General features: G+C 43.5%; 1 protein-coding gene across 4 annotated transcripts in view; it reads right to left on the bottom strand.

Moving 5' to 3' along the window:
• The window catches only part of si:dkey-154p10.3 (zinc finger protein 135), a 307,986-nt gene that overhangs the window by 243,021 nt on the left and 45,152 nt on the right, over positions 1 to 19,813 (bottom strand). The window lies entirely within an intron of this gene.

Raw genomic sequence — 19,813 nt, 5'->3', positions numbered from 1 at the left:
TCTAAAATACAAAATGTGGTAGCTTCTTTCAGCTAACGATCTATAATATGTCACTTGGCGGTGCCTCGTTTTCGTCAAGCGACAGAAGATCGCCAGTGATTGAGGGGGCCCTTATTGGCACGGGGCCCTGGGGTGACCTCACCCAAGCACCCACACTATCTCCGCTACTGCATGTAGCCTAGGCATAAGTTACTCCTCCCTCCTGTTTTGTGTCTTTTGTTGTTAATGTACTAATAAACCCCTGGACTGTAATATGTCAGGTGTGTTTGAGCAAGATTTCTGCTCATGTCCAAAACTTTGTGCATATTCTAAATGCAGTATATCTGTGTTCTCTGTGATTTGGAGGAGTCGTGATGTTTTGAGAAAAATAAAGTGATAATAGGCTATTACAAGAATAAAGTCACTATATTTCAGAAAATAATGTATACCTGCACCATAGTCTGCTGTGCATTACGTGATATCTCTGCTGATACGGTAGATCTCAGACCTTCTGACAGACTCAGAGCCCCGTTTGGGTCTCTGGTCTCTGAATGAGACAAATAGTTTAGCTAAGGAAGTGGCTGTACGCTGCTATATGTCGGAGGTGGAAACCCGAAACTACTACATAAATAAAGGGAGCACAAACGCAGCACATCTGCCGCAGCATGTCCACAGCTGTGAGTGCATCCATCAACCTGAAGCTGGCCTGCATTTTACAGCGAGAGTGGACACTAAGCAACGCACAGGTCTGCTTCAGAGCTCCGTGTGATTGAGTCTTAACCATAGACTGGAAACGTCACGTCACAGGAACTTCAAACTAAATCATTAGTATTGTGCTCCTAAACTTTGTGTTGATGGCATCAATGTATTAGACTGATTTGACTAGGATTCCTCCAAGAACTTCACCTTTCACAGCTTTCCTCACGTAGAGACGGTTGCTAAGTGATAGCAAGAAATACAGCATCGCCTCGGAAAAATAGACTACACAAAGTTACACTCGGGGCTACACTCAAATCATTCGGGGCTGAAACACCGGAAACATCAGCTCACGCTGCTGCTGGTGTAAACGGGGACATTTTAGTGTCCCGACAGGCTTTTGTCGGGACTCGGGACACAGAATTCAAAATCTGGACTGTCCCGGTCAAACCGCGACGTCTGGTGACCTGATCCAAATTCCACCAAGGACTGAGTCCTTCGTTCAGAGAATTTCCAAGGATGCATGTGTGTATCCTTCACGTTCCCAAATCACCCACAATCCTATGTGCGTGGCGTTGCCGGCTCATTAAAAATAAAACAACGGCAGACATAAGGGGAGTTGGAGCAGCATCGCTGACGGCGCAATAATCCTTTAAATGTAAGTTTCTTTAGTGTTTGCCGTACATTTGTTATCACTTTTAATGTGTTACATTAATGTAAAGCTTAACGCTTTAATGCTGGTACAAATTGCTATTCTAATTAGGTAGATACATCTCGAGCTAACATTAGGCTAACTGAACCTATCATTTAACATTAGGCTGTTAGCTGGGTTGCTGTGTTTTGTGCCATTTGTGTTTGTAAATTTCAATGTCTGGTGGCATTTATCTCTTTCTATAAGCCGTTACTGTATATGTGTAACGTTAGCAGAGATTTAGAAATGGGTGTGTTTATCAGTTCTAGCTGCAGGATGGGAGGTAAAGCTGCACCTTGTTAACTTCACTAGCAACGTTAAATGAAAGCTAAAATGTATGAGTAGTTTCCCATGTAACAAGTATAACGTTCTGTAATGTTACGTTATAGCATTCATAACGGTAAACATTTTTTCTTGTGTTTGCTGTCTTTGAACAGGGGACTAAGGAACAAACGGAGGCGGTCACTGAGGATGGAAAAGCCACCGCAGCAACTTGGCCCTGGTTTGCCAACATGGATGAGGCATTAGGGCAGTCTGCACCAGTCTGACTGCCCCGATCCAAGAGGACAAACCAGGGCCAGGCGCTGCACTAGCATCACCAGAAGGGAGAGATGAGGAGGAGGAGAGGGAAAGCAAAAGAAAAGAGAGCAGGGAGACAGAGGCCAAAGAGAGATGTTGAACAGATTATGTAATATATTAGATAATGGTATTCAAAAAATAAATGCATTAAATTAACTAGTTTGTCTGTGTCATTAAGTTTTTGGGTGTATATATAATATAAACAGTTTTTCAATGTCTATTTTTTACCATCAACATATGACCTGGACACAGGAAACTACTAACTGAATAATTATATTCAGATGCTACCTGTTTTAATAACTCGTTAAGTATACAAGCTCTGAAAAGAAATTAACGAAACATGTATCTTTATTATAACATTTATTCAAACATTACTACACAAGTATATTCAACATGAAGGGTGATCAGACTCAGCTGCTGATGATGGTGTTGCTTCAAGACTGCAGACAGAAGGAGAAAGCTTTAGGTTAGTTCAGTAGTTATCCAACCTGTCCTGGTAAGATTAGGTTAGTTCAGTAGTTATCCAACCTGTCCTGGTAAGATTAGGTTAGTCCAGTAGTTATCCAACCTGTCCTGGTAAGATTAGGTTAGTCCAGTAGTTATCCAACCTGTCCTGGTAAGATTAGAGTTGTATCACAAGTATATTTAGGCATACTGTAACATGAAGGTACTACTGTGTAGTGGTGTAATTTCTTCATCATGGTCTTAACTGACAACTGCTGACCATTTAATACACTTACACCTACCTTTACTGTGTTAGTGGGTGTTTATCAATGGTGTGTTAGAGTTTCCTGTCACTGTGGGGCTCACAGCACAGTCAGAAAGTTTAGATGAGAAGATCTGCAGATGAGTGAGGTCTTCACAGCTGACTCCTAAAGGAAGAGATAACTCTGTTATTTCATGCTGTAAAAGACATAATACATGATTAACATTCAGATGTTATTAGAATAAAACTTTTTCATGCTGCATAATCTAACATACCTGTTAGAATGGAAAGAAACATCAGAGAAAACACACAATGCTGCAGTGACAGCATGTTGAATAAAGGTAATGTTGATGGTTGTGTATTGATCTCTGTTGAATATAGAAGTTCCTCTCTCTTCTATAGTTCAGTAACAGCTCAGCTCCTCCCTGAGTCTCTCTGTCTCCTCGTAGCTCTGTATTTTTACCTCTCCCCCAATTCTAAGGTAAAGTGATTCTAGACTACATCATATTAAAGTTTAACAGTGTGTGACTCCCTCTGGTGGATGTTGTGGAGTATTGTGTTGTCTTTGCTCCAAAGGTTTTTGTACAGAGTTTTGGTGTTTCCTGTCACTGTGGGCCTCAGAGCACAGTAGTACACAGCAGAGTCAGACAGCTGAAGCTTCTGGATCTTCAGAGGAACTGATGTCTTGTTGATTGTAGCATCAAATCGATCTTTAAGGAACTCTGGAGCATTATCTTCTGTTCCAATGGTATCATGTCTCAAAAGAAACATTGGAAAGTCATTGTCTTCTTGTTTGTACCAGAACAAATATGCATTTGAGCTAACACTGGTTTCGAGAAAAATGGGCTGAAAATGGCCTGGGTGCTGTTCTATGGGCACTAATGCAACCCTGTGAAAAAGGCCTAGAATGAAAGAAAGGTGTTCTCCCTTTTAAGGTATGCTCATCAATATTTAGATGAACTGCGCACTGATTGGTTGGTACACACACACACACACACACACACAAAAAGCCCCACCCCTCCGTGCCGCTCCGTGCACACCACTTCACACACACTTCACAGAAATTGTATGCATTGTTTGTCTGCTATTTCATTACTAAATTCACTTCTGAGACTTTTTCATGGGACAAATCAAATATGTAGAGCTCAAATATGGGCTGTTTTAAGAAAATTGATGACTAATTACAAATTTAGTCCGACTGTACGTAGTTCAGAAGCTCCACAGTCTGACGTGACAGCCCGCAGCCTGTGCCGCTCCCTACCCAGCGCAAAGTCACCGTTTCTGTGTTACTGGACTACCAAATGCCGCTGCCCTGACGGAGCTCCACGGCCGGGAGCCCACAGCGTTCCACACCCAGCGCAAAGTCACCATTTCTGGGTACCTGGACTACCAAATGCTGCTGCCATGACGGAGCTCCAGCCAGCTCACAGAGGGGTCTGTGGAGGTGGACAGTCTGTGGAGGTGGACAGTCCGACCGGCAAGGCAGCAAACCCGGCAGGCACCAGCCGGCTGTCAAGTCAAACTGTGGAGCTTCTGAACTGCAACACAGTCAGACCAAATTTGCAAATAGCCATCAATTTTCATAAAACAGCCCATATTTGAGGTCTACATATTTGATTTATCGCATAAAAAAGTCTCAGAAGTGAATTTAGTAATGAAATAGCAGACAAACAATGTATAACATTTCTGCGATCTGTGTGACCTAGATTCAGAAGACCAGCTGGTTTAAAATCAGTGGTGTATGTAAATTTTGGGGCGTGACAAAGTCTAGAGCCAAACAAGGTACAGCTGCCGAGTTGACTTCAACTATTAGCTTTGTTGAGATTCACCCGTTTTCAGCAGCAGTTTCAAATTGTGAGATTTGCATAGGAAAGGGAAATCAATGGGACTTTGAGGTTCTCTGAATCTCCTGTTTTCCCACCAAACTGTTGTAATTCAACTATGACAAGGTAAACTCGGTTTTGCATTCTATCACCCCTTTAAACATTTTGATTGAACATATTGATCTCTGTTGAATATAGAAGTTCCTCTCTCTTCTATAGTTCAGTAACAGCTTAGCTCCTCCCTGCGTCTCTCTGTAAAGTGATTCTAGACTACATCATGAAAAATATTCAAGTTTATCAGTGTGTCACTCCCTCTAGTGGATGTTGTGGAGTATTTTGTTGTCTTTGCTCCAGAGGTTTTTGTACAGAGTTTTGGTGTTTCCTGTCATTGTGGGCCTCAGAGCACAGTAGTACACAGCAGAGTCAGACGGCTGAAGCTTCTGGATCTTCAGAGGAACTGATCTTAAGCTGGAATTCAATGTGGATGAAAATTTCTCCTCGTCACAACAGAGTTGTGTTCATACCAAGTGGAGTATTGTGTTGTCTTTGCTCCAAAGGTTTTTGTACAGAGTTTTGGTGTTTCCTGTCACTGTGGGCCTCACAGCACAGTAGTACACAGCAGAGTCAGACAGCGTAGCTGAGGAGATGTTCATATGGATTATTTTGTCCTCCACTTCAATCTTCATTCCAGGGATTGGACTTGTCAATATTCTTCCATTTCTTAAATGAGAGATGATGAACTCTGGTGGTTTTCCTGGATATTGTACATACCAGAAGAAATAATCATCAACAGCTGCTTGTTTGGAGTATCTGTAGGACAGAGTAACAGAGCTGTCTTCTAAACTGTTCTCTTCTTTCTCGACTGGAGTGAGTTCACAGCTGAAACCTAAAGGAAGAGGTCATTTCTCATAGCATTTTATAAAACTCATTGATTCAACAGATTAAGAAAATATTGAAATTAAAGTTTTCCTCAATGCAGAATTTAACAAACCTGTTAGAATGATGGGAAACATCAGATAAAACACACACTGCTGCAGTGACAGCATGTTGAATAAAGGTAATGTTGATGGTTTGTGTATTGAACTCTGTTGAATATAGAAGTTCCTCTCTCTTCTATAGTTCAGTAACAGCTCAGCTCCTCCCTGAGTTTCTCTGTCTCCTCTTAGATCTGTATCTTCACCTCTCTGTTATGCGTCCTCCGGTTAACAGACTGGTGGCAACATTTTGTACCATTTTGTTGTTGATCCTTCTAAAACAAGAATTATATAAAATAAGATGCAATGATTTAATGCTTGGATCACCTTTTCAGGGTTTACAAACACAAGAAGGATGAAGAAGTTGAAACAACATAATTTCATCACTAACTATCTTAGTATAGTTTAATTTGACCTGATTCACAGAATTTCGGGAGGAAAATGTAATCTCAATTCCAGCCTTAATGTCAAGAGTTTCTGGGGATGTAGGACCCAAATGCAAGATGGCAGAAAACAAGAGTAATCTGAAGGATTTATTAAAATGAAATCCAATGAACAAAAGGTGTCCTGGAACAGCAGGCAAAATTCCAACAAAAAACAGAAACAGGCAGAATCCAAAACAGGAACAGGCAAAACATCAGGAACACCGAGACCAACAGGGTAGATGACACACAGACACTCCAAACAACATACAATGATCTGACAACAGACAAGGGAAAGACAGAGACTAAATACAAGAGGTAACAAGGACTAACAAGGGACAGGTGATACAACAGGTGGAACACATCAGGGCGGGGCAGAACAATCAGACAGGCAGGAAAACAGGAAGTAAACTGGACAAGACAAGTGAGAACAAACAGATTACAAAATAAAACAGGAAACACAAAGTCACAAGCGTGACAGAACCCCCCTCTTAAGGGACGGCTCCCAGACGGCCCAAAAACCAAAACATTTTTATCAATGTCCACAAAGGATCAAAGAGCCCAGAAAGGACGAACAAAAACGGGAGCGGGACTTGGGGCCCGGGGAACAGAGAGTCACAGGGGCACAGGGAACAGAGAGTCACTGGGGCTCAGGGAACAGAGAGTCATTGGGGCACAACGCCCTGGGTCACAGGGAACAGAGAGAGACCGTCAACAGGGGCAGAGAGGCCTCGGCAACATGGGGCAGAGAGGCCTCGGCAACATGGGGCAGAGAGCAGAAACGAAGGTAGAATCCCTCTGGCGGCCTGCGACGGAGGCAGAAACCTTCTGGCCACCGGCGACGAAGGCAGAATCTCTCAGGTGGCCGTACAGGTTGGCGAAGGTAGAACCCCTCAGGCGGCCAAGCAGGACGGCGAGGACTCCGAGGCGGCCGTCGACGAAGGTAAAACCCCTCTGGAGGGCAGCGGTAAAGGCCAATCCCCTCAGGCGGCCGTCCGCGAAGGCGAAACCCCTCTGGAGGCCGTCCGCGAAGGCGAAACCCATCAGAAGGCCGGCGGCGAAGGCGAATCCCTTCTGGTGGCCAGGCAGGCTCAGCAGATGAAGGGGCAGCTGGGCTGAAGACAGACGACGGGTCAGCTGAGGTGGAGACAGGCGACGGGTCAGCTGGGCTGGAGACAGGCGACGGGTCAGCTGGGCCAGTGTCTGCCAACAAGGTAACAGGATCAGTAACAGACAACAAGGCAACAGGGTCAGGAGTCGGCAACTCCGCCGACAGGGTAACTGGAGCATTAGTCGGCCGGACCACCGACAAAACACGGGGAGCAGGAGTCGGCCTGACCGCTGACAGGACACGGGGGGCAGGAGTTGGCCTGACCGCCGACAGGACACGAGGAGCAGGAGTCGGCCTGACCGCCACAGGCAAAGTCTCATGGGGGCAGAACAAAGGCAAAGTCACTAGGGAGGTCTCTGGGACTCCGGAGACCAACAATGCCTCAGGGGCAGTCTCTGGGACGCCGGAGACCGGCAAGGCCTCTGGCTTGCCCGTAGACGTGGACTCTGGGAGGTCTGTCGACGTAGACTCTGGGAGGTCTGTCGACGTAGACTCTGGGAGGTCTGTCGACGTAGACTCTGGGAGAGTGGTCATCGAAGACTCTGGACGACTGGAAGACTCCAGCAGAGCGGTCAACGGAGACTCTGGAAGGCTGCACGTCAGCAGCGGTTCTGGGCGGCTGCACGTCAGCGGCGGTTCTGGAAGGCTGCACGTCAGCGGCGGTTCTGGAAGGCTGCACGTCAGCGGCGGTTCTGGAAGGCTGCACGTCAGCGGAGATTATGGGAAGCTGCTAGCCAGCCAGGGATCTGTGAGGCTGCTAGCCAGCCGGGAATCAGGGATGCTGCGAACCAGCTGGGGATCTAAGAGGCTGCTAGCCCGCCGGGGTTCAGAGAAGCTGCTAGCCAGCTGAAGCTCAGGGCGGCTGCTAGCCAGCCGGGATTCTGGGATCAAGGACAACCTGGGGACACGAGGGAACTCAGGAACACTAGGAAGCTTGGGGAAGCTAGGAAGCTCGGGGAAGCTGGGCAGTGCTGGGAAACTGGGCAGCTTGGGGACACTAGGAAGGCTGCTAGCAAGCCTGGGATCTGGGAGAGTGCTAACTAGCCTGGACTCAGGAGGGCTGCTAGCTAGCTTGGGCTCAAGGGGGCTGCTAGCCAGCCGGGGCTCAAGAAGGCTGCTAGCTAGCCTGGATTCAGAAGAGCTGCTAACTAGCCTGGACTCAGGGAGGTTGCTAGCTAGCTTGAATTCAGGAGGGCTGCTAGCTAGCTTGGGCTCCAGGGGGCTGCTAGCTAGCCTGGATTCAGAAGAACTGCTAACTAGCCTGGGCTCAGGAAGGCTACTAGCTAGCCGGGGCTCAGAGAGGCTGCTAGCTAGCCTTGTTTCAGGGGGGTTGCTAGCTAGCCTGAATTTAGGGGGCCTGCTAGCTAGCCTGGGCTCAGGAAGGCTACTAGCTAGCCGGGACTCAAGAAAGTTGCTAGCTAGCCTGGATTCAGGGGGTTTGCTAGCTAGCCTGGATTTAGGAAGGTTACTAGCTAGCCGGGGCTCAGGAAAGTTGCTAGCTAGCTTGAATTCAGGAGAGCTGCACGTCAGCCCGGAGTCAGGAGAGCTGCACGTCAGCCCGGAGTCAGGAGAGCTGTACGTCAGCCCGGAGTCAGGAGAGCTGCACGTCAGCCCGGAGTCAGGAGAGCTGCACGCCAGCTCAGGAGAGCTGCACGTCCCCCCGGGATCAGGAGAGCTGCACGTCAACCCAGGGTCAGGAGAGCTGCACGCCAGCCCGGGAACAGAAGGGTTGCACGTCAGCTCAGCCTCAGAAACACCGGTTTGCTCAGGCACACAGGTCAGCTCAGGAACACAGGTCAGCTCAGGAACATACGTCAGCTCAGGAACATACGTCAGCTCAGGAACATACGTCAGCTCAGGCTCTGGCTCGCTGGACAGCACGGGCTCAAGGCCGCTGGACAGTGAGGACTCTGGGCTGAAGAGAGGGTGAAGCAGGGCATGGCGTCGGGAGCCATGTTGTCTTCTACCCTGTCTCCGGCCTCCACGGTTCCCAGGGAATATGGCTAGGCGAGTTCCCTCAAAGGATTGCTTGTAGTTGAGGGTGCCCGCAGAGTGGGTTGCCGTAGAGCCGATAGTAAAGCTTCCAGGGGAGCTGCTAGTAGGCAAACTGGACTGTTGTCTTCCAGCTTGAAGGCTGGCAGCTTAAGCCTCCTCAGTCTTTTTAACAGACATGGCAAAATATTGAAACTAAGTCATATGAGTCTCTGGCTCTCCTCCAGGTAGAGAGACAGGACTGGGCGAAGCGGGCAAAGGAGCAAGCGGGGTCAAAAACAGAGAACCAGTAGCCACACTGCTAGCAGGCCGAAAAGCAGGCAGGCTAGTGGGTGCTAGCTGGCACTGGAGTAGGCCGAAAACTTGAGGAGCCTTGGTGGAGCTAACAGGCTTAGACAAACACAACTTATTTGCAGGTGGAGGAGTTGGAGTGGAAAGAAAACGTTTAGCCCATGCAGGAATAGAGTCATTAAGCCTGGGTTTCTTTGACACCTTCTCACGAGCTTCCAACAAAATTGACTCCTTAAGGTACTCACTGGTAGCCTCCTTCCACAAGGTCTTCAGCTCAACTAGGTCAAAAAGTAAGTCACATAGTTCTTCTGACATAGCGTGTGCAGGCTCCATGTCCAGATCGGTTTGGAGCGGCAAAACAGTAGGACAGAAAAAACAAAAACTGGGAACCCACCGGAAAATAAGCCTCTTTGCTGGGTCCAATGTGGTCAGATCATTCTGTCAGGAGTTTCAGGGGATGTAGGACCCAAATGCAAGATGGCAGAAAACAAGAGTAATCTGAAGGATTTATTAAAATGAAATCCAATGAACAAAAGGTGTCCTGGAACAGCAGGCAAAATTCCAACAAAAAACAGAAACAGGCAGAATCCAAAACAGGAACAGGCAAAACATCAGGAACACCGAGACCAACAGGGTAGATGACACACAGACACTCCAAACAACATACAATGATCTGACAACAGACAAGGGAAAGACAGAGACTAAATACAAGAGGTAACAAGGACTAACAAGGGACAGGTGATACAACAGGTGGAACACATCAGGGCGGGGCAGAACAATCAGACAGGCGGGAAAACAGAAAACAGGAAGTAAACTGGAAAAGACAAGTGAGAACAAACAGATTACAAAATAAAACAGGAAACACAAAGTCACAAGCGTGACACTTAATCATTTTTAGAAACACTTTATATGATAAAAAACAGCGACCAAAATTACTGGACTTTAATGTTGAATTACAGATTGTCAGGAAAACGGAAATAATATCATCCAAAGACATGTAAACAGAGAATGAGGGGACCTAGGATTGAACCCTGTGGTAGACGTGACATCATGACTTTGCGTAAACATACACACCACTTTCTAAAGCCAAGTGGAGTGTTACCTGTACGCATTTTGAGGTATCCTTGAGGTATGTCTATGCCGTATACAGCACGCCGTATACAGCTCGCCGTATACAGCACGTTGCATTTTCTCTACGCTGTATACAGCGGATGCGTTGCAGACTGATTTCAATAAATGGTGTGTGTATGAAACGCCAATTTGTATGCCATTTTGGCATGTTATCAAGATGCATAATCACTTTTCGGACGGTTGGGTTTAGGAAAACAATAATGGTATTAATGGTATTAATGGTATTATTAAATCACAAATGATGCATATTTCCTACCGTAGTAAGGTAAACAATGAGCTACACGCTCATTTTCATCAAAACAAGCTGCCCTCCAACCTGGAGAAATAACTTTGGTCTCTACGAGCAGCCGTCAGTGACACGGTAGTGATACAAGTGCTTAGGGACCGTTTATAAACTACAACACCAAAAACGGTTGAATTTAGAAAACGTGACACGCGGGACCCGATCCCCGGTCTCCTGGTTGAAAGTCCTGTGTTTGACCCATCCTCCACCCCGACCAACCTCCCTGCACAGATTTTCGCACTTTCATATTACTCGCTACGACGTCAATTCACACGCAATCGCAAGGTAATGTAAGTCGATGGAGGCCAAACGGCGTTTATAAACACGCTAAAAAGCGAGTTTTCGTCTTGATAACATACGCCACTTCATGTGATCAGTCTGCCAGAGGCCAAAATTGGGTTTTAATTCAATGTTGAATTACAGGTTGTCAGGAACACGGAAATAATATCATCCAAAGACATGTAAAAAGAGAATGAGGGGACCTAGAATTGAACCCTGTGGTACACCACAATAAATCAGCCTTAAGAGAAAAACAGAAACTTCTTTTATAATGATGAGAACAAAACTATGACCTGATTCTGTGATGCTAACCAGAGTTGAAATAGAGCTCTGTAGGATGTCAGGGAATTTGCTGTTACAATCAGTTATAGAAATTGTTCATGAACATAATATCCCACAACACCTCATTATCATCAGTTACTGTTGAATAAAACACTTTTCATCTTTAGTGCATAATTTTCTGTTATTGTCACCTCTACAAAGAATCTAGACTGTATCATTACATACTATTCAATGTTTAACAGTGTGTGACTCCCTCTAGTGGACGTTGTGGAGTATTGTGTTGTCTTTGTTCCAAAGGTTTTTGTACAGAGTTTTGGTGTTTCCTGTCACTGTGGGCTGCAGAGCACAGTAGTACACAGCAGAGTCAGATAGCTTAGCTGAGGAGATCTCCAGATCAACACGTTTCCCTTTCATGTCAATGTGCACTGAGAAATCAGAACCAGTTGGATAAAATGATCCTCCCTCTGTGATGTAGAGCAGGAACTCTGGTCTGGATCTCTGGTATTGTCGGTACCACTGGATATTGTTGATAACACCCTCATATGTACAGGTCAGGGTGATGTTTCTGCCCTCTGCAACATGTTCTTCAGTACTTTCTGGCTTTATGCTGTTCATGGAACCCAGGGCTGCAAAATGATTATTATTCACGTCAGTTATCATTAACTTACACAGTTAATACTCTAGTTATGAAATATCTGGTTAATACAGCAGGTTATATGAGACTTTGATCTCTGTTCTAACACTCACCTATAAAGGGAGAGAAAAGTAAAACCAGGTAAAGCAACATGTCTTTGGAGTTGTTAAAGCCAAACAGACAGCAGATGAACAATGTTCTTCCACTGCAGTAGAATGAAAAACTAAACAGCCTCTCTGATGTGCAGCTCTTCTTCTCAACATCAAGATGATTGTGCTTTTAGTTACTCAAACATTTCTGCTCTGGAGACAGAAATAATCTCATTGGTTGAGTTAAACGTCAGTGGGCGGGGCCAGAGAATAACCTTTTACTGAAAGTGTTACGACCGGCTCACAGGCCCCAACAAAAGAGGGAGATGTACAGCAACTTAACAATAATAACGTGACATTTATTAAATCATATTGCAAACAATAGAAATATGAGGTGTGATTGTCAGTATCAGTGGTGAATGAGGGTGTATGGATGTAGTGGAGTATGTGAGGTGCATGTTGTCAACAACCAACACAGGAGATAACTCAACAGAGAGAAAACACGATGGTGTGCAGTCAGGAGAATCGGGGCGGGTAGGGTTAAATATCCTGGGAGGACCAGCCAGGTTCTCCCAGTCTTCTCATCATCACCTCCGCTACACCTGTAAGATGACAAGACAAACCACACACAAGTACGACAGGCCCAGGGCCGTCATGAACAGCAGTGAAGAGAAAGAAGACCTTTGGTGGATGTTTCTGATGTTGGTTGAGTTGTTGTGTGATTATCTTAAAGTTTAACAGTGTGTGACTCCCTCTAGTGGATGTTGTGGAGTATTGTGTTGTCTTTGCTCCAAAGGTTTTTGTACAGAGTTTTGGTGTTTCCTGTCACTGTGGGCCTCAGAGCACAGTAGTACACAGCAGAGTCTTTTACTTCAGCAGAGGAGATGTTCATGTGGATTATTTTGTCCTTCACTTCAATTGTCAGTCCAGGGATTGGACTTTTCAATGTTGTTCCTGTTCCTAAATGAAAGATGATGAACTCTGGTGGTTTTCCTGGATGTTGTCTATACCAATAAAACTCATCACCACTAGTTGCTTGTTTAGAGTATCTGTAGGACAGAGTAACAGAGTGTCAGGGTTTTGGTATTTTGTTCTGTTTTATTGTGTAGTCTTGTTTCTCTGTTTTGCTTGGTTTCCTGTTTTATTTTGTAGTCTCCCTTGTCTCCCTTGTCTTGTCTAGCTTTCTTCCTGTCTTTGTTTGTTTCCCGCCTTTTTTGATTTGTTCCACCTGTTGTGTCACCTGCCTCTCGTTCCCTCATTACCTTGTGTATTTAGCCTCTCTGTTTTCCCTTGTCTCTTGTCGGATCGTCTCGTCTTTTTGCTGTGCGTTCTGTTTCTGCAATCCCTGTCGTGGATTTCCCTGATGTTTTGGATTATTGCTCCAGTAAGTTTTTGCTTATCTTTTAATAAAACTCTTTAAACTGCATTTGGGTCCTACCTTGCCTGCCTTTCGCACCAGCCGTGACACAGAGCTGTCTTCTAAACGGTTCTCTTCTGTCTCGTTCAGAACATTCTTTCATTCAGAAAACATTGAAGTCAAACTTTTCCTTAACGTAAAATCAAACAAACCTTTTACAATAACTAGAAACAGCAGAGAAAACACACAATGCTGCAGTGACAGCATGTTGAATAAAGGTAATGTTGATGGTTTGTGTATTGATCTCTGTTGAATATAGAAGTTCCTCTCTCTTCTATAGTTCAGTAACAGCTCAGCTCCTCCCTGAGTCTCTCCGTCTCCTCGTAGCTCTGTATTTTCACTTCTCTCTGTTACGCTCCTAAGAGATGATTCTAGACTAAATCATGAAAAATATTGAAGTCTAACAGTGTGTGACTCCATCTAGTGGACATTGTGGCTGCACTGGGTTCAAGAAAGGGCCCTCAGTTGGTGGATTAGAAGGAGGAACCTGATCACAGTAACAGGACTCATTGACAGCCCTGGGTTATTCCCCCTACTGACAACTTTACACCTAACACATGTTGTGCCTCTCTCAATTCAATTCAGTTCAATTTTAGTTATAGTATCAAATCATACCAAGAGTTATCTCAGGACATTTTACAGATAGAGTAGGTCTAGACCACACTCAAATTAAGACTCAATCAACAGCAGTAGTTTTATATTGTGAGCACTTTGTGATTAGTTAGTTTGAGACTTGTTTAAGAAAAGTTGTAATGTGCTACACAATAACATTATCACATTATATTCTAAGTGTAATGAAAAATCCATAAAGACATTGTTAAAAAAAGATTGAAAAAAATCAGTAGTGAAAACATGAACACGCAAATGATGTTGCGTATGTTTAAAAAGAAATTCTGAATAATAATTTAACTTACCTGGTGATGTTCATAGTTCCATCCATACAGCTGTTTTTTGGTATTTCTTCGGGTCGGGATGTCAGCTGACCTAATCTGGGGAAACTAAATGAATAGATATGTTAAACTAATACAATACTAATATACTATCACTAAACTCAAACTAAAAATGGGGAGTAGTGAAGGAGAAAAAGCGGAAATTATGTTTTGAATGTTAACAAAAAACCTTCTAGTTACACTTCTCAGGTAAAGTGATTCTACATCATAAAAGATATTGAAGTATTGTGTTGTCTTTGCTCCAAAGGTTTTTGTACAAAGTTTTGGTGTTTGCTGACAATATTTAACATGTTACATTTTATGCTTTTTTCATAATATTTCTTGAATGTAAAGTGACAGTTTAGTATCTTTTGGTCCTCTGCAGCCTTTGAGGTCAAATTCAAAGATGGTGAAATTGTTGGATAAGCTTCTGTTTTCATGAAATTCTTAAGTTAGTAAAATCTTTGGCAGTTAAAATGTGATTCTGTGTTCTTATGTGAATTCTGATGTCATGGAATATAAACTACCAGTGTTTCAGTGTCTATTTGGGATGCAGATCAACATGTTGAACAATGGAAGGAGCTCATTGTGGCCTAAAGGCCCACCGGGTATGAAGAGGATTTAGTAGGTAAGTCAGTGTCCATTTATTTGTTGTCATGGTGTCTTGTGTTTGAACCATCATACAGTTGGTTTGTCATTGATGTTGATTTGCTGCTCATGTGAATCCTCCCACAGTGTTACATTAGCAGCTGTAACCACAGGGACTCTGTTTAAACTGGAAATATCAGAATCCATCTGATATGAAGCTGTGGTTTGAATACCACTTCCCTCCTCTTTGAAGAGTAGTCAGATATCTGTGTTCAGGTTTTTGTACAGCCTCTTCTACACTTTGTATCACTGTGTTTCTAGAGCACAGTAGTAGAGACCTGTGTCTGCCAGGGTTAGTCTCTTTATGGTCAGTTCAGTTGTTTTCACTGATGTTTTGGATTCATATCGCTTATCTGGGATATATTCACCAGTAGTAGCTCCTTTCCAGAGTATAAACTGAGGTTCCTGAAGGTCAGAAAGATGTCTGTACCAGTAAAGTAAAGGATTACTATACGTTGTCTCACATTCACATTTGAGTGTAACGGATTCCCCTTCTCTTTTACTGACTTGCTTTCCTACAGGAGAGATTTTGTTTCCAGCTATTATTCCTAAAAAAAGTAGAGAAAATGAAGCCATTAGACTAACATTGTTCATGAGGCTGAGAGGAGTAGACAGTGGAAAATATCAACTCTACATTGTTACTCTGGACAGAAACAGTTTAACTGTTCAGAGATTTCAGCTCTGAACTGAAGGTTATATAAATCTTTAGAAAATAATAAAACCATGATGTTCTTTGTATCTTACCAAAGAAAAGAGCAGCAAGAATAATCCACAGCCAATGTTCCATCTCTACAACAAGGTTTAAATCAACAGGAGAAACTAGCTGATGTTCAACATTCAGTCTGAGAATTGTTCTCTTCACAGCAGCACTTATTATTGACTGAATGGTTGAACACAGTGCAGAAGTCGTGTACCGCCTACTTGATAATGTCACCCTGTAACAGTGTGTGACTCCCTCTAGTGGATGTTGTGGAGTATTGTGTTGTCTTTGCTCCAAAGGTTTTTGTACAGAGTTTTGGTGTTTCCTGTCACTGTGGGCTGCAGAGCACAGTAGTACACAGCAGAGTCAGACAGCTGAAGCTTCTGGATCTTCAGAGGAAAGGACTTATCCTTGATTGTAGCATCAACTCTCTCTAGCCTTCTAGAATTATCAGCTTCTACAGAGAAACGTTGCAGCATGTACTTTGGGAAATCATTTACTTCTTGTTTGTACCACAACAAATTGGGACTTGCTCTAGTTGTCTCAAATGTACAGCCAAGAGTAACTGTCTCTCCTTCAGTAGTAATGACATCTGTTGGCTGGATCACTCTGTCTTCTCCTTTACACTCTGGGGAAAAAGAGACCATGCAGAGGAGATAAATTAATAAAGATGATTACAATAATCAGTCGGATTAAAGAGTTACCTAACCAGAGAGTCAGAAACAGACAATAAGAATAGTCTGGATTTTAATTAACTGATGTTAGATTGAATGATCATTAGAAGGTACTAGATTACAATATACATGGTCTGTTTTGCTGTTCTGTATAATAAACATTAAAAGCACTTAACAGTTCAGTTAATTGTGAAAAATGCTGAGAGAGAAAACATATTCATATCTTACCAAAGAAAAGAGCAGCAAGAATAATCCACAGCCAAAGTTCCATCTCTACAACAAGGTTTAAATCAACAGGAGAAACTAGCTGATGTTCAACATTCAGTCTGAGAATTGTTCTCTTCACAGCAGCACTTATTATTGACTGAATGGTTGAACACAGTGCAGAAGTAGTGCACCTCCTACTTGATAATGTCGCCCTCTAGTGGAGGTATAAACTTCAGTACAACAGTGTAGAAAAAAGTCTTCCAGCAGCTTGTCAGTGTGTCAGCTTGTGTTTTTGTACAGAGACTGTGGGTTTGCTGTCACTGTGGGTCTCACAGCACAGTAGTACAGAGCAGAGTCTGTCACTGCAGCAGAGGAGATCTGAAGAACCATTTTGGTTTTATCCTCACTTACAGAAACGGACAGTCCAGAGTTTGTTTTTTGCATTATTTCTCCTGATTCCAGATGAAAGATGAGGAAATCTGGTGGTTTTCCTGGATATTGTCGATACCAGAAAAAATAATCAGTACCATTTGTTTGATTGGAGTATAACCAGTGTATACAGGGTATCTGTCTTCTCCTTTACACACTGATGAAGTAGAGAACATGCAAAGGTAGGGATTAATCAGTAAGGAGAGCAATCAGTAGTTGAAATAGTTACCTAGCCAGAGAGTCAGAATCAGGATGTTAGTCAGCCAGTGTTTCATGTCTGCAGTGAGAGGGGAGGAGAGAGAGGAAGAGCATTGATACTCTGATGGATCTGGGCCTTCACATCATTGGTCCTTAATTCGTCGTAATTTACCTGAAGTTTAACAGTGTGTGATTCCCTCTGGTGGACGTTGTGGAGTATTGTGTTGTCTTTGCTCCAAAGGTTTTTGTACAGAGTTTTGGTGTTTCCTGTCACTGTGGGCTGCAGAGCACAGTAGTACACAGCAGAGTCAGACAGCTTAGCTGAGGGGATGTTCATATGGATTTGTTTGTCCTCCACTTTAATCTTCAATCCAGGGATTACATTATTGTTTCCTTCTTGTCCTGAAGCAGAGTGGGAGATGAGGAGCTCTGGTGGTTTTCCTGGATATTGTCGATACCAGAAGAAATAATCGCCCAATGACATTTCCAAATATTTGTAGGACAGAGTAACAGAGCTGCCTTCTAAACTGTTCTCTTCTTTCTCTACTGGAGTGAGTTCTTCACAGCTGACACCTAAAGGAAGAGATAACTCTGTTATTTAATGTTGTAAAAGACTTAATATATGATTCACATTCAGATGTTATTAGAATAATTTTTTTCATGCTGCATAATCTAACATACCTGTTAGAATGGAGAGAAACAGCAGAGAAAACACACAATGCTGCAGTGACAGCATGTTGAATAAAGGTAATGTTGATGGTTTGTGTATTGAACTCTGTTGAATATAGAAGTTCCTCTCTCTTCTATAGTTCAGTAAGAGTTCAGCTCCTCCCTGAGTCTCTCCGTCTCCTCGTAGCTCTGTATTTTCACTTCTCTCTGTTACACTTCTGAGGTAAAGTGATTCTAGACTACATCATACTGAAGTTTAACAGTGTGTGACTCCCTCTGGTGGATGTTGTGGAGTATTGTGTTGTCGTTGCTCCAAAGGTTTTTGTACAGAGTTTTGGTGTTTCCTGTCACTGTGGGCCTCAGAGCACAGTAGTACACAGCAGAGTCAGACAGCTGAAGCTTCTGGATCTTCAGAGGAACTGATGTCTTGTTGATTGTAGCATCAAATCTGTCCTTCTGGAAATCTGGAGCATTCTCTTCTGTTTTTGAAAAACGCTTAAGCATGTACTTTGGGAAATCATTGACCGCTTGTTTGTACCAGAATAAATAGGGCAATGTGTCACTGGTTTCAAATGTACAACCAAGAGTAACTGTCTCTCCTTCAGTAGTAATGACATCTCCTGTTGGCTGGATCACTCTGTCTTCTCCTTTACACTCTGGGGAAGAAGAGAACATGCAGATGAAGGGATGAATTAATGAAGATGAATGATTAAAGGAGAACAATCAGTAGTTTAAAGTTACCTAGCCAGAGAGTCAGAATCAGGATGTTAGTCAGCCAGTGTTTCATGTCTGCAGTGAGAGGGGAGGAGAGAGAGGAAGAGCATTGATACTCTGATGGATCTGGGCCTTCACATCATTGGTCCTTCCTCTTATTGTCTTTTGAGGATCTCTCAACAATTTGTCATTAGCCTGAACAGGGTGACTCCCTGTGGTGGATGTAGTGGAGTTTTATGTTGTCTGTGCTCCAAAGGTTTTGTACATGTTTAGTGTTTCCTGTCACTGTGGGCTTCACAGCACAGTAGTACACAGCAGAGTCTGTCACTGCAGCAGAGGAGATCTGAAGATCCACACGATGCTTTTCTTCAGACAGTTTCGTAGAGAACCTTGTGTCCAATGTCAGAGATTCTGCTTTTTTTGTAATGTTCATCCCTGAGATGAATATGATGAACTCTGGTGGTTTTCCTGGATATTGTCGATACCAGAAGAAATAATCATTGTTATCAGCTTGTTTAGAGTATCTGTAGGACAGAGTAACAGAGCTGTCTTCTGAACTGTTCTCTTCTTTCTCTACTGGAGTGAGATCTTCAAAGCTGTCACCTAAAGCAAGAGATAACTGTTATTTCATGTTGTAAAAGACATAATGAATGATTCACATTCAGATGGTATTGGGATTAAACTTCTGCATGAACTTGTTCATGCTGCATAATCTAACATACCTGTTAGAATGGAGAGAAACATCAGAGAAAACACACAATGCTGCAGTGACAGCATGTTGAATAAAGGTAATGTTGATGGTTTGTGTATTGAACTCTGTTGAATATAGAAGTTCCTCTCTCTTCTATAGTTCAGTAACAGCTCAGCTCCTCCCTGAATGTCTCCGTCTCCTCCTCTTAGATCTGGATCATCACCTCTGTTATTCTTCAGTTAACAGACTGGTGGCAATATTTTGTACTTTTTTGTTGTTGATCCTTCTAAAACAAGAATTACATGAATTTGGCTCAGTGGTAGCGCAGGCGCACAAATACCAAGAAGTTTATGCCTCTGCGCAGGGGTCCGGGTTCGAGTCCGACTGTGGCAATTTCCTGCATGTCTTCCCTCTCTCTCTCCCCTTTCTCACCTAGCTGTCCTATCGAAATAAAGGCAGAAAAAGCCCAAAAAATAATAAATAAATAAATAAAAATAATCTAATAAAATTAGATGCCATGATTTAATGCTTGGATAACTTTTTCAGGATTTACAAACACAAGAAGCATGAAGAAG

This window comes from Sander lucioperca, chromosome 9 (genome assembly GCF_008315115.2).
Source record: "Sander lucioperca isolate FBNREF2018 chromosome 9, SLUC_FBN_1.2, whole genome shotgun sequence".
Lineage (NCBI taxonomy): Eukaryota > Metazoa > Chordata > Actinopteri > Perciformes > Percidae > Sander > Sander lucioperca.
Note: the sequence above shows the minus strand (reverse complement) of the source record. Positions and strands in the feature narration are given on the sequence as shown.